General features: G+C 30.5%; 1 long non-coding RNA gene across 1 annotated transcript; it reads left to right on the top strand.

Annotated features, from left to right (window-relative positions):
• The first annotated feature begins 1,914 nt into the window (after positions 1-1,914).
• Positions 1,915-2,581, top strand: LOC136074954 (uncharacterized). The gene is made up of 2 exons (XR_010635593.1): positions 1,915-2,017; positions 2,419-2,581. It is a non-coding gene; the product is annotated as an uncharacterized LOC136074954 (long non-coding RNA).
• The last annotated feature ends 13,183 nt before the right edge of the window (positions 2,582-15,764 follow it).

Here is a 15,764-nt window from a genome sequence, read left to right as displayed (position 1 = left end):
TAATAAATTACCAATACCGAAATGTGGCGTGGTAACATGACCAAACCTGTAATCAGCTCTGTAGGTATTTAATATATTAAATTTACGTTGTAATACGCCATATTTAGTTAAAGGATCTTTATTTGAATCTTTATATTCTAAAAACGAACCAGCGCCAAGAGAATCACAATCTTTCCAAGTGGCTTTATTCATTGTTATAGCAATATTTAAATCTGGCTCAGTTATTAATATTTTTATAGGCTTTCGTAGACCTATGTCGTTTTTCCATTCTAGTGAAAACATTGTTTTTTCTGCACAATTATTTTTTTCTTAAACTCGCGGATCTTTAGTGTTAACTCTAGAACTAAATCTAGACGTTACTGTTTACCTAAGGTATGGTTAAAAAAAAGGGAATTTTCAATTAAATTTATAGTTGGCAACGGTTTAGGAAATTTTGTAGTAGAATTGTCTTTTAAATCTTTGATGATTTTCCAACATGTCGAATTTGCGAATGGATACATTCTATCTGTAACAGTTTGATTGTGTTCTGTGGAAAATATTCTAACGCCTATGTTTGAGATTTCCAACGGTATAGACGAACTAGCTGTTGTTATTACTTGATTTTCCATTCTAACATCAAACATTCGTATAGACAAGCTTTTGTCTGTGTAATATAAATCAGTCATTACCGGATGATACTGAGCAGGATCTGCCTAGAGATTTGGATATTCCAATGGAAAATCGTATACTTTATCAACTGTATCAGCCGTTAAGATAATCCCTATGTACAACGTTTTTTTAATAGTAAATCCTGAAAATAACCTTTACTATGTTCATATTCATTATCTTCTATAGTAAAATTGATATCGGAAGGCTCTACTATATTCGGTGGTTGTTCGGCCATTATCGTTTGTATGGGTGCCCCTTATCGACCAACCGTTTCATCCTTTTGGATGATAGTAGTTTCTTTTTGCGGTTCGTATGATTGGCTGCTATGGCTTCAAATGAATTATTACCAAGTAACGCGTCTATTATAGGTTTTAATTCCTTTCCATAATCCCTATAGGTAACGTATTTAGGTAAATCGAAGGCGAATTTTGGAAATGTAAAGGGTTTTATTGCAGCATAACCTCCAATATTTTGAGCATTTCTAGCTTCTTTTATAAAGTCTAATTGCTTTGGATTAAATGCATCTTCGTATTTAGTTCTTTTTAGTCGCATATATTCTGGTATATTATCTAACGGAACTGATTCGTAATCGCTATGTTGATTCCAGTTACTGTTTATAGATGAATTGCTCTTCAGGGGAGGACTTAAACCCCGTCAAGTGCTGCAAGTGACGGGGTAAAAAAATAAAAATAAATATAAGTATTATGACGTCTAACGCCCGCCTAATATTAATTGCCGGTCTATATAATTTTGTTTGAAAATATAATTAGAAAAAGTTTACAGTGAAAACTATGCTTTGCAGACGTTTGAAAAAGTGTTTTACAAAAATTTCTAATGTAAACTATACTTTGCAGGATATTAGAAAATTATTTACAAAACTTGCTAATGTAAACTATACGTTGCAGGATATGAGAAAATTATTTTATAAAACTTGCTAATGTAAACTCTACTTTGCAGGATATGAGAAAATTGGATAAGTTCATTTGTTTACGCTATTAAAAGTAGCAATCCGATTCGTTTTAAAAAAAAGGATGTTTAGTGTAAACTATCTTTTGCAGCAGTAATTTGATTGGTTGCAAAGATCGATAAACGACTTAAAACAAAGTATTTCCTTAAATTTTTAACGTTTAAGCATGGCTTACAACTTGATTGATGATGTACTTAAAAGTTTTAAAACCGATAATCTTGTCGATTTAAATATATTTTATGAAACTTTATTAGATACAATTATTTACAACAATAACAAAAGGGTTAGTAACGAAGATTTTTTAAGTCGATATATTGATGGCACAATAAGAAGAAATATATGTGCCGAAGTTTGTATCCCTTCTTACTTAAAAGACAATAAAATGCATTGTATTGCTCTAAGGTAAGTCACTTTACTTTTTTTTCAAAAATAATTATCTTATTGTATTTTATTACAATTAGTTAATATGTTTTAAAACAAAATTTAAAACTTTTTTGTAAAAATATTTATTGTTAATACCGTATTAATCTAATCTATAACAAATTACACTCGTTGACTAATCAACATTTGATAAGTGTCACCACCGTCAAAAGATTTTGACATGTATGTATATAATATGTTCATGATGTATATATTATATTCCTACATGTCAAAATCATTAGTTGGTTTGTCTGAATTCTTGACTATTGGTTTGATTTATGAATTTGTTCAAAAAGCAAAGATTTTTTACTCAATTTTAAATTTATTGATAAAAGAAGTTTAGCTCTTAAAAACGTGAATTTTATATATATATTTTTCTTAAGGTCTGAAGCATCTGGAAGTTGTATGTACAGCTCTGCATCATTATTTTTGTTGCTGACAATACACTGATGAATGTGTTAAGAGTTTTAAAGTCCCTTGAAATTTATATACATGCTGATTATTAGTGTAAGCATCCTTTATTTTCAAAAATATTTTCTGATTATAGTTATCATTTTATTAATCTCAAAAGTTTGTTTTGTATGTCAGTATGTCATTCTGCATTAAATATAATAATAATATTATTAAAGCTGAAGCAATTGCAAACTGTGAGAGCACAGAAAAATGGGCTGGTTTTTTATGATTGTTAGGTTTATCATCGGTTCTTTTTTGTAATATTGTTTCCTGTTACCCAGATTTTGGTGTTGATAAGTATAAAATATTTTTGAACCAAGAGATCTCACCACGTAGTCCCATTAAATGTTTTTCTCAATTTTACATTTTGTTTTGTTATGATGAGAATTTTCAGTCCGGTACATTTCAGCATAATCACTATGTCGCACTAATTTTTATTCCTAAGAGCGTAAAGTTTCCAGTAAATCATAAACAATAATTTCGAAAAAGTTGCTGCCAGTCTTGTCACCTAATCAATTTTTAGATACAAAACACCATTGATCAAGTTGCTACAATTGTACCCGGCACAGAAGCCAAAAATCCAAATAAAAAGCCTTACTCTATCCTTACATTCTTTCATAAAACAATTCTTCTCAGTCGACAACATCTTCTCAATCATTAACATTAAATAAAGGTGTTTCTTCTCACTCAAAAACATCTAAGGACAGTGTTCTATCAAAATCCTTTTTTACAAAATCTTCAAGCATCAGGAAAGCACCTAATTTTTATAATATTAATATTGAATGCTTTTGGAACAATGTTTTACCACCTAAAGAAGTCCTAAATGCTCCTAATGTACTGATGGTGCATCTTGTGTATTATTTGGCAATAAATTCAAACTAAGATCACGTAAGTTAACACATTTGTATTTGGAGCCTTTCAATAAATGGTCTAATGCTATTAGATCATTTTCAAATCATGAGTCAACTAAAAATGGTTTACATGCATTTACTATGCCTGTTTTAAGATTTTTTGAGTCATTCTTCAGGTATAAGTCAATCAATAATCATTGATACTAATGTAAAAGATTTAATAATAAAAAATTGCTAAATACTTCGTCCTATAGTTGATGCTATAATTTTTTGCGGTCAAACCAATACACCTTTGAGAGGCCACAGAGATGATTTACAATATCTTCCATAGGCTGGAGAATATTCAAAATGTGGAACTGGTTGTTTTAATAAACTTTTAAATTTTGCTGTACGCAATGGAAATGATGTTCTAATCTTCATAAGGCTCTAATCTTAATAACTGTTCAAAGAATGCCTCCTACATTTCGAAGACTTCACAAAATGAAATTATTAAATGCTGTGGTGAAGATATTAGTGAATCTATACTATCTGAAGTTCGCAAAAATGTTTTTTTTTCAGTAATTGCAGATGAAGTCTGTGACTCATCTATTACAGAGCAAATGTCATTAGTTTTACAATTTGTTGATAGTGATTTCAATATCAGAGAAGACTTTATTTAATTAAGTCATTGTAGTGAAGGAGTTAAAGGAAAAGATTTGTTTAATGTTCTATTAAATTGTATAAACAACTTAAATCTTGATATAAAAAACTGTAGGGGTCAGGGATATGATGGAGCCAGTTCTGTCTCTGGGTATATAAATGGTCTTTCTGCTCAGGTTCTCAATATAAATTCAAAGGCTTTGTATACACATTGTCATAGCCATCGACTGAACTTATCAGTTTGTGAATCGTGTAATATCCAATTAGTTTCAAAGGATTTTAATAAAGTTCGCGAACTTTCTCATTTTTTTAATTATTCAGAAAATAGACAAAAGTTTTTAGAAGCTAGCATTTTAGAGCGTGAACCTCAAACGCATAAAAAAAAATTAAAAGATATCTGTAGAGCTAGATGGATTAGGCGTATAGATGGTTTAAACACTTTCCTTGAGCATTATTTATCTATTTTCCATGCTTTATGTATCATGGCTTCCCCTGAGAGTTCTGTTAACAAAGACACACATAACAAATCTTCCACTTTTTAAAATTCCATTCGCACTTTCAATTCGTCTTTACTTTAGTTGTAACAACACGTGTCTTTGATTTTACTTTACTTGTTACTCGGTTGCTGCAATCAAAAACTATTGATATCTTAGACGGTTTGCACCTTATTACAGCTTTTAAAAATACATTTATTTCCATCAGAAATGATATAGATAGTTTTCATAATAACTGCTAAGAAGCAGCATGTTTGCTTTCAAGTAAAAGTGAAATTTTTGTTTTGAAACCAAGAACCTGTTCTATTCAAAAAAATCGTTCTAATGTTCCATCAGTGTCTGTTTCAGAATACTTTAAAAGAGCTGTTACTATTCCTCTTATAGATCATGTATCTACATCTTTATCTAAAAGATTTAAATCAGAAACTGTAGCTGCACATAAAAGGTTATCAATTATTCCATTTAATTTTATTTCTTTTCTTAAAAGACCCAAAACCCAATTGTGTTGAAGGAAGCAGTTTGAAACATTCTGTGATTTTTATATAGATGATTTCCCTAATATCAGTGCATTGAATGGGGAACTAGTTCTTCGAGAAAAATACCGTGAAAGTTTCTCTGGGACTATTCCTAACAATATATCTTTAACTCTTAAATCGATATCATTTCCTGGATTTGAAAATATTAAGATAGCTTTAAGGATACTTGGAACACTTCCTGTTACTCCATGTGAGTGTGAGAGGAGTTTTTCTGTTATGCGTCGATTAAAAGACTATATGAGAACAACAATGTCAGAAGATTGACTTAACGGTTTGGCATTAATGTATATCCATCAAGAAATTGTTCCTTGTATTGATAATGTTATCAATAGATTTTTCCATAAAAAACAGACAACTTGATTTCAATGATTAGTGTCTATACTGTTTATTATAATACGTACCAACAACTTTAGAAATTTTTGTCTATTATCACCTCTCTTCATATAACAGCTAACAAATAGGCTTGGAAACCCCTGGAAGGCCAAGACTTTAATGGTGTCGTTAACAGGACGGGTTAAATGTAACCCCATACTTTTGTTTGGGATTAGCTATATGATTAGTGGTCATAGTTCAGGCAAACATTAACCATCTCTTTTTGACAATCTCTTTATATCATTTTCTAATTTAGCGACAAAATAAAAAATTATAAATATTATTTACAATAAGTTTTCTCTCAATCAACCTAATAATATTCATAAGTTTTTGTGCCATTTAAATAAGTTTTTTACTGTAGTTGTCAAAACCATTAGCTTTCTTTTTATTTGATCAAAAATGATCTTCTTTCTTGTTGTTAAGGCTTAACTTGGTATGTCTTTTTTTTTTATTCTTGTTATATAAGAATATATATAACTTTTAATTTCCCGATGTATATAAATCCATTTGTATTTTTGTCGTTCTCTTTTCAGTGCTAAATTTTTCTTTCTCCGATTGTCCATGTCCGGAATAAATATATTCCTAGACATGCTGATGAGCCCTGATATTGGGCGAAACAATCATTTGTTGGTTTATATATTTATATATAAAAAATTCTACCAAATTAGATTGCTCAATTGTAGGTCTTTTATAATTAGTATTAATAGTAGTAACTTATGGTCTATCAAATGTCTAGTCTCTACCAAACGTTTAAATAGTATGCGTATATTTAATTTTATATCTTGTCTAACCAGGCATAACTTTTCTACCTATATAAACATGATCTACGCAAATATATAATCGTTCACTATTTTTGGTACCAGCAGACGGCATAGTGCATGTTATTCCAGTAGGTGTTGGTGCCATTATTACCGAATTTTGCACCTCTTGCGATATTATAATTTTCTTGACTTTTAAATCCTGTTGCACTATTATCAAATTCTGATGGTATACACTAAATTAATGATCAATATTGTAAGGTTCTTTAGAATCACTACAATATTGATTTGTTACACTAAGTATAGAATAAATGTTACCAGTATTACAGGGCTTATACTTGGGCGTTGTGTATAACGTCTATTATTTGTGTTGGGTATCTAATGTTTTTTAAAATTACATCATCAGCCTTAACAATAAATCTAGCTAATAAAATTTTTAACCGTTTTATAGTAATGTAATATGGCCCATTCTATAAATACGCGGATAATATTTTATTATTTGCCAGTTTTCGTTAAATAATCCCTTAGCTTTTTGAGTAGTTGCTGGTTGATCTCTGTCAATAAAATGACCACCTTTGTCTGATAAAGTATCTGCAAATTTTATCTTTCTTGATTGAAATGGTTCACTTAATAGCTTAATAGGTTTACTCAAACTCTATCTTGAACCAATTGCCCTAAAAATATTACTTTTTCAGCTACTTTTTTTTTTCTAGTGCTTACAACATTAGCGCTTACAACATTAGCAAATCTTATACCAACAAGGTTGCGTGTTTTATTATCGAAAAAGAATGAATTTTTCATGAGTTGAATTCTGATAAGGGTGCAGGTATTTCATTGTCTGATTTTTCTTTTAACAATTTATTTAAATCCCAATCATCGCTATTTGCTAGTTGGTATATAAGATCTGATATATAAGATCTGATTTCATGTTAAATATTTGCAAAATTAGGATAGACATTTGTAATGGCAGAACTGATGTTTGACTTTTTTTGTAAACTGGTTTTCTAAGTATCGTAATTTAACCTTAATATTTTTAGAGTGAAGACATAAAAGTAACCCTTGTTACACAAGTCTTTACAAAAATGTTTATTACTTTTTTTAAATAATGTAGATTGCTTACATCTTTTTCTATTGACATTTTAGGCAGAAGTTTCTTCATAATATATAACAAGCTAAAATTTTAAAAAGGTCCAAAGATTGCACAATTTTTTCATAATAACATTGGCCAATATAAAAACGCACATCAGTCAAAGCTACAACGTTTATATTGTAACTTTGACCAATTGACTTCTTTTTTAAAACGCGGGGGAAAGGCACCTCTTTGTCAAACGACAAAAAGTCTTAAGTATAACTTTTGCGCAAAATGTGAGAGAATAACACAAAATTTAAATGGTTTAATTTAATAGACTATTCAAAAAACGCCCTTAAGCAAAAAGTGGTCAATTGTACAATAAGTTCCCCTAATATTATTGTTTTGGGTGTTAAGAGATTATGAGGTGTTATGTAGGGCATTTAAAATTTTTTTACTATTCGAACATTTCAAGACATGAAGTTAATGGAGAAGATGTGAAACAGACAAGGAAGTTTTAATATGACCATGAGTACAAAGATTTGTTTAAACCACTTTGCTGCAGAATCTTGTTCAAATTTTTCTCTAATTTTAACATTAATTTATAAGAAGTACGATGAGACTTAAATTTCGATACTTGTAATTGGTTTGAGATACTTAAAAAAGACAAACATTATCCCTACCCCTACTACAAATCTTTTCAAAATATTTGTGTATTTATTTGTGTAACTATTGTTTATTTGTGTATTTATTTGTTTATTTATTTGTGTAACTCCTAATGGTACTGTATTCTTTATTTTAAAAACGTATGGACGATTCCATACTCAAGTGAGTTATTTTCAGAAAAATAAATTTCAATTCTCATCAAAATTCAAGTTTATCTTGGTGTTATTTTATGATTAAAGATTCTTTTTTTTGATTTGTTAACATTATTTGTGTTTGTTTTGTATTTTTAATTGCGACTTACAGCTGTGCGTTAATTTTTATAAATAAATTGTAAATAAGTTGATTATTGATAAGAGCGTATAGAATTAGGAGGAATCGTTTAAAAAAAAAAATATCTACCACAAATTTATTACTTCATATTTGAAATTAAAAAAAACAAATAAATTAAATAAGCATCATTTTTTTGACAATATGTAACATTTGTTTTAGTTTTCCAACAATGCCCGTAAGTAACAAATATGTCATTTTTATTAAGTTTATGTTTAAAATAAGTATCCAATAAGGAAAGGGCAATCAAAATAAACTACTATTACAATAAACGCTTTTTTAATTTATAACAATCACAATAAACTACTTTTTCTATATTTAAAACTAAAAATGTGATAGCTGAAGCATTTCCTTAGAGCCTGATGACAATGTTTATTTTGCTCCTGTAAGTAAAAGCTCAATGTCCCGTAAGTAACGGCTCATTGTATAGTCTTTAAAGTAAGAAACTTATTCAAAACACTTTGATATTTAAAAAATTCAAAATATAAACTATTTAAAAACTATCTTTTAATGGATAGAAAATCTTTTGGAAAGTATTGCGAACATTTATACAATTTATTGACAATCTTTATTTTCATTTAGAATGTAATGTAGTGAAATATCTCTCACCTAACACTGAATCACTTTCAGCCTACTTTAAGAATTCTACTCATCTACTACAGATTCTAGTATTCCAATCCGGCCTTACGATTATATCTTAGTCACAGCTAATGTCGTCTCCCTATATACTAAAATTCCTCATGACGACGGTATTATTGCAATGGTAACTTCATACGCGTAGATTGTATATCGCTCAAACTCCCTAAAAACCTATACCCATTATTCCCATTAACATTCTCCTTAATTTCATTAGGACCACCCAGACCTTGATGAACTGAAGATATTTATATATAATCTACACTAAATATAATGTTCACTTTTAATACCTCAACCAAATCAATAACAATAATGGATCTAATACTAGAAAAATATTGGTCGCACATTCACTACAAATTATATAAAAAACCTACAGATACTCTGTCCTTACTGATTTTCATCTCAAACCACCCAAGACACTAAAAACTAGGTATTGTCTACAATCAAGCCATTTGACTAAATATAATCATAACTAGAGAGAATTACCTTAGAAATTAACTCGAGAGATCAACTAGGACTTTGGTATTTCGAGGATATCCATTCACAATCATAAATTATCAAATTAACAGAGCACTTGCATTTATGCAAGATGACTTGGTAACCACTAATGAGCACTCCACCAACTGAATCTCCTGTAAGTTCCTTGAGATGCAACTGGAAAAAAAATAATGAAGATGATCAGCGAGCAAGGGACGATAATAAAAAATGATCCAATACTGAACAAAATATCAATTACCACCAGAAAACTTTTTCAAACCGAAGATCACTAGGAAACCGACCGATACCAACCAAACACTATGGTTAAATATCCCTCTCCCCACGAGAACCATTAGAAATGTAAATAAACAATGTTAACTAAATTTTAAACATCATATACAGTAACATAAAAAGTTATTTCATATTTTACTTAGCTTTCATATTTCATATTTTCCTTTTTTTATTTTAGCTATTTCATATTTTACTAAAAATTTTATGTAATAAAAATATATACCTACTTACATAAAAATTTTTTACCTCTCCGACCTAAATTGTTTTAACTTTTTATTTATTAACTAATAAGTTATTATTAAATAGTTTATTTTTTTGAACTCTAATGACTTTCATCACCAAACACTTTGGCTTGATAATTTTCTTAAAACCTTCACAAAGAGAAATTGCCGTTTTCTAGCTGATTGTGTCTGGCGATGGGGGAGGGAAGGGGGAGGGGGTCAAAGAGAGGGCTTTTTAAGTTGAAGGGTTTGCGTATTGGGGATGTACTGGACGTGAATAGCTCTATTCACGTCGCTGTTGTTTAAAATAGCTGGATATGGGTTCCTGTAGGCGAATGTGGATATCAAATAATTTATATATCATGATTAGATGGTTTAGATGAGCTGGATGAAAATAATTTGATGTTATAGAAGTGGATAAATGAATAGTCTAAAACAACCCATTTTTAGCCGTATCCCATATTTCATTGTACTCTGAGTCACTATGGTCATTTGTTTTGACTTGCACCTTGTCGCGGCTCGGATAACGATGTCCCGTTTTGGGAGGGGACTGGGATGGAGATTTGCTGCCGATAGGTCTACATTTTTAGGATGCACTGGGTAATCTGGGTAATGTACATGTTAATACAACAGCATTGACTGGTGCCTGTCGCCTCACGTGACTAGACAAGGGTCCGTGGGAGCGGTGAATGATAATAATGCAACATATGATAACTTGTTGCTTCCGTTGGTTAACTCAAATATTACTTGATCGATTTTATGGTAAAGTCATTTAAATAATTATTCAATTTTTTTGTAGTATGCTCGACTTTATTGTTCTCTGTGGAAAAATGGTCGCTTTTTCGGTCCGGTCTTGTCCGATGATCACACGTCCTATTTTTGAGTGATTGGCGATGGTGCTTTGTTATTGATGGGTCTACTTCTTGAGGATGTAGTGGTTAATCTTAATGATGTACAAGTTAATCAAACAGCATTGGATGATGCGGGGTATTGCATTTATCACTGTTGCGTCACGTGACTTGACAGTGATCTGTGGGGATGGAATAGGGATGATAGAACGATTTAACTTATGATAATTTGTTACCTTCGCTCAAATTTTCCGATATAAAGGTAAATTAATTTAATAACTTTTCTATTATTCGCTGTATTCTTCCGCCGTATCCTCCATTTTCAGCCGTATACACCGTTTACTCCGTTACAATATGGTAGTTTGTTTTGATCTGTCCTTATCGCTGCTCGAATAATCACGTCTCGTTTTGGGTGAAAACGATGAGGTTTTGTTGCCGATAACTGTGTTTTGAGGATATATTGGATAATCTAAGTGATGTACTGGTTAATCCAGCTGCTTTGACTAATGTCTGTGTTTTAAGGATATATTAGATAATCTTAGTGATGTACCAGTTAATCCAGCTGCATTGACTGATGTGGGAAATCATTTTTGTCGCTGTTGACTCTTGGACAAGGGTTTATGGGCCCTGTTTGGGGACTATCCAATAATCTTAATTATTATAATTTTAATCTCTTCGATTTAATTTAACTTTTACTTGGTTGATAATATTACGATGCAATCGGTTTCAGTTATACCATCGATTACAAAAACTCTTTGTGGTAATATACTTAAATATCCAGACCATTGTGAAATCGAGATTTAGGTAACTTTGAAATATTTCGGGAAATATGTCTCACTGTTAAAATGTTTCAAAATATAAAATACAATTTCAGCCAGTGACAGAAAAAATAGAGACGGAGCGAATTAGTAAAAAAACCTGTAAGCTTTACATTAGGCGTCCAAGAGATATTGTACCTTAGCTTGTTTGAAATTACAAGGCAGCCCATTTACTTGCAAATCAAATGTCAATAAATATATTAAAAACAGAAAGATATGTTTAATGTTAAGGAGCGATTGATGAATGGGATGTTAAATTTTAGTAATATTCAAAAAATAGTTAATCATCGCAATACAAAAAAAGTAGCCTTGTCTACAGAAGAATAAGCTAATAATTTAATGTTTCTACTTAACTTGGAGAGTCCTCACAATAATCCTCTGTCATCTACGATGATTGTGGATTATTGATACGTTTTTTTTAGTTACTAAGGTACTCCAAGTTCACACATACTTCCTTACAAATGTAGCTTATCAGGTCAGAGCCAACATTGAACTTCAGACCTGTTGATTCTGAGAAAGAAGTTAAATCACTGCACCATGGTTGCAATGAAGTTATTTCGCACTTTCACTTGTAATTGTTACATTTGTTCCATATATTGAGTAATTTCATGTAAAATGCTTAAATTTTTGTTGTATTTATAACTACTCATAGTTATTACGTATTTTTTTGATAAAACAAAATTTTTTTTTTTTACCACGGACTCTACTTTGATAATAATGATTTCAGTTAATTTATCAATTGATTATTTTGTCAAAATAAACACTTGAATTGAAATTGACGTAGAAGACCAAACATTTATAATGAAAAAAAGTATTAAGTAATTGGAAATCAACATAAAAAATTTATTCAAAAAAAGTGGTTAAGTTAAACATAATACAATAAAAGTCAATTTTAAACCCCTCCTAATATATAGACGTACGCACATATGCATACCATACATAGAGAGGCGCACGCACATATACATACTAAACAAAGCACGAACCATTTAATCCTAAAACAACAAATTCAAGTTCAGCTTTTTTATATTTAGAACATTGTTTAAAAAAAAGGAAGCACCTGCGATACCGATGAAAAAGATCCGCATTTATTATTCAGAAGTAGGTGAATAGTAGCACGGAAGAAGATGTAGGAGTTAGCAGAGAGCGTATAAAGACCTTCATAAAAGACAAAGCATTGATGGAAAAAAAACAAAAAGTCGCACGGGAGAAAAATAATAAGAAAGAAGTTGAAAAAACATTTTTTTTCGGAAGTATAGACATGTTTCCATCGGAAGACTTTAGTGATGTCTATTTATAAACACTCGTGTCAGATTTTTTTTCATTTTATGTGATACAATTAAGATTTACTTATAAAATATAGATTACTGATCACGGCCTTTTGCAGTGAAAATGTCTCGCCAAAACTCTTCCCGTATACCCATCGCACATATAGGGTATATATGCATATATAGGGTATATTTACCCATCGCATATATAGGGAGCGGAAAAAGTTCCCGGACAAAAGTATGATTTAAAAAAATTATCTGTTCAGTGTTTTTTTTAATATATAGCGTGTTTTTAGTATTCTTTTGTATTCCTTCGTATTCTTTAAGTATTTTTTGGTATTATTTTGTTTTAAATTAAAGTGTAATTTGTTTCTCGTCTTGTACAGGAACTTTTGCTGTTTATATTTTCGTGCGGCAACTTTTTCCGCACCCTGTGTTATTAAATATGTATCTTGGAGAGCATTTTTTTATTGTTTCTACTTTTCACCGTTTAACCGCAACATGCGTCATAAAGCATTGTTATACATTTTAACTTAAACTTTTACAAGTTTTTTATTCACTTTAAACTAACTTCAATACTGTGGTAAGTCGCACGTTCATTTTTTATTTATTTTTAATATTTATTTATTATTTTATATTTATTTATTAGTTTATGGGTAACAACTCAGTTATGAAGATGTACACTGAGTTTTAGGAAGATTAAGACGTTATTGTACATGTCTAGTGTTAATTGATTCGGTATTTTAAATACGTATAGTTCGTTACTAAATTGCCTAATATACATCAAAATTGTGAGAAAATCCATATATTTTTGCGCGTACCTATAGTGAAAGACTTGGGTTACTCTTCAACTGTTAAAAGCATTAACAGCATTCTAACTAGTTGTATATCTTTATGCGCCATAATTAAGAAATAAAGAGGTAATGCATGAAATGCCTTGAATTTTGATGTTTTGTGGTTGACATTTGCGTTTTATAATTATATTTAGGGGAGAGTCGCCCATTATGGACCATCTTCTTTTATGGACCACCGATGAAACAAATAAATGCGATTTTATTTTTAAATTTTAGAAACGTAGCATTAAAGAGTGACTTCCGTTCAGTTAAATCGCATTATAATGATGGCGGTCAGCAAGATTACTTCAAAAAGGTAAGTTAGTATTTTATTTGGTTATTTTTTTCTAAAAGTACACTCACTTTTTTTTGTGTGTCATTCTACAAACAAATGAACCAGGACAATGCTTCTATGCTAAATGGAAAGCTTTTTCATTTCATTTCTTACTAAATACAAGCGTGTAGCTCCAAATGACATCGTTTTGGTTTTATTTAGTAAAATTAGATGCCCATGTGGTTCTCCCAATATGGACCAACTGCTGTCCCTAGAATGGACCAGTGGTTCAAGATGAATTCAACAACTAGTACCAGTATTTTAAATGAAAGTTCATGGCTTTGTTTTATGTGCGGAGAATGTAATATAGAAAATATGATATGCTGTCGATCCTGCAAAAGATGGGCACATGAAGAATGCGCATGAATTTCATATTGTGACTTTATTTGTGAACTTTGTAAATAAATTTTGAAATATTATTACACACCAGTATTCATGTTTTTGTGTGTGCTAAATGTTAAAATAGTAAAACACTTTATAAATAAAACTGAGTGTATGCATACATGTGCATAAGACTGGTAGAATTAGAATCAAATAAATGGTGGCTGGCTTAAACTTAATAACTTTTTTTTTTTTTACAAAACAGACATCTAAAAACCTGTTAAAAATTAGAAGCTTACATACTCTTGAGTATTTATATTCTAATATTTCTATCTTTAGTGCGTATATAATTTGTTTAAATGACCAAGTCAAACCGTTTATAACTAGTCCATAATAGGAACCTCAATGGTCCATATTTGGAGCACAAGCTTAAAGTACCCCCAATATGGACCACTTACGTTTTTGACACATTTTATAATTATTAATAAATCAACCACTACAAGCTTCATATAATATGTTCAGCTGAAGGTAAGAAGTGGTTTACAATATAAAAGTTACCTATTTAAGCAAAAGTGAATGAATTATACACTCTGCAACAAAAGTGGTCCATAATCGGCGACTCTCCCCTATAACTTACAAAATAACAGAAGATTATTAGAAAAACTGTATCTGTTTTTCTATACATGGCTGCATCATATATTTTTTACAGGCATAGTTAACCAAGAGCTATGTGTCTTACCACACACTAGGCCATTAGGTATAATAATGTAGGTTAAGTCAACTACGACTACCTATAGCGCAATAGGCTTTAATAACTCTCATTGCTGACAGAATATCAGTGTGTATCGTTTTAAATGAGACAGGGTATAGGGGGTTGCCTCAGAAGTGGTATGCTCTCTCAAATGTTGCATCATAAAAAGGCTTTGACTTCGTAGAGGTAAGTTTTAAAGCTTGTACACGAAATAAATGTTGTCGAAATAAAGCACGTCTTAAAAAACACGAAATAAAGGATGTCATTTTTTTTCACTGGTTGTGTAAAAATCTTTTTAATTGTTTTGTATTTTGTTTAAAAAAAAAATGTTAATTTTTGAATTTAACTTGAAATAAGTTTTAAAAATGACAAAAGAAGAAGACGTAAGAGAAAAAATTATGCACAAATATTTACAAAATCCTAATAGTAGCTACAATTCGATAGCAAAATCATTGCAAACACATCCATACACCGTTAGTCGTGTTACTCAACGTTTTTCAAACAAAATCGATCGTGTTGTTCAAACAAAATCGATGAAACGCAAATCTGGTGGTGCAAGAAAGGAAGGTTTTAAAGATATAAAACTAGTTAGAAAACTGGTTAACAGTTTTAAGAATAACCCAAGCCTTTCACTATAGGAATGCGCAAAAATATATGGATTTTCTCGTAGTTTTGTTGCAAAACCTATAAACAAACATGGTTTTCATTCTTACAAAGCACAAAAAGTGCCCAACCGTTCAGAAACTCAATGAAAAAGTGCAAGAACCCA

The sequence above is a fragment of the Hydra vulgaris genome, chromosome 01, assembly GCF_038396675.1.
Source record: "Hydra vulgaris chromosome 01, alternate assembly HydraT2T_AEP".
In the NCBI taxonomy this organism is placed as follows: Eukaryota; Metazoa; Cnidaria; class Hydrozoa; order Anthoathecata; family Hydridae; genus Hydra; species Hydra vulgaris.
This window is presented reverse-complemented; position numbering and strand designations above follow the sequence as displayed.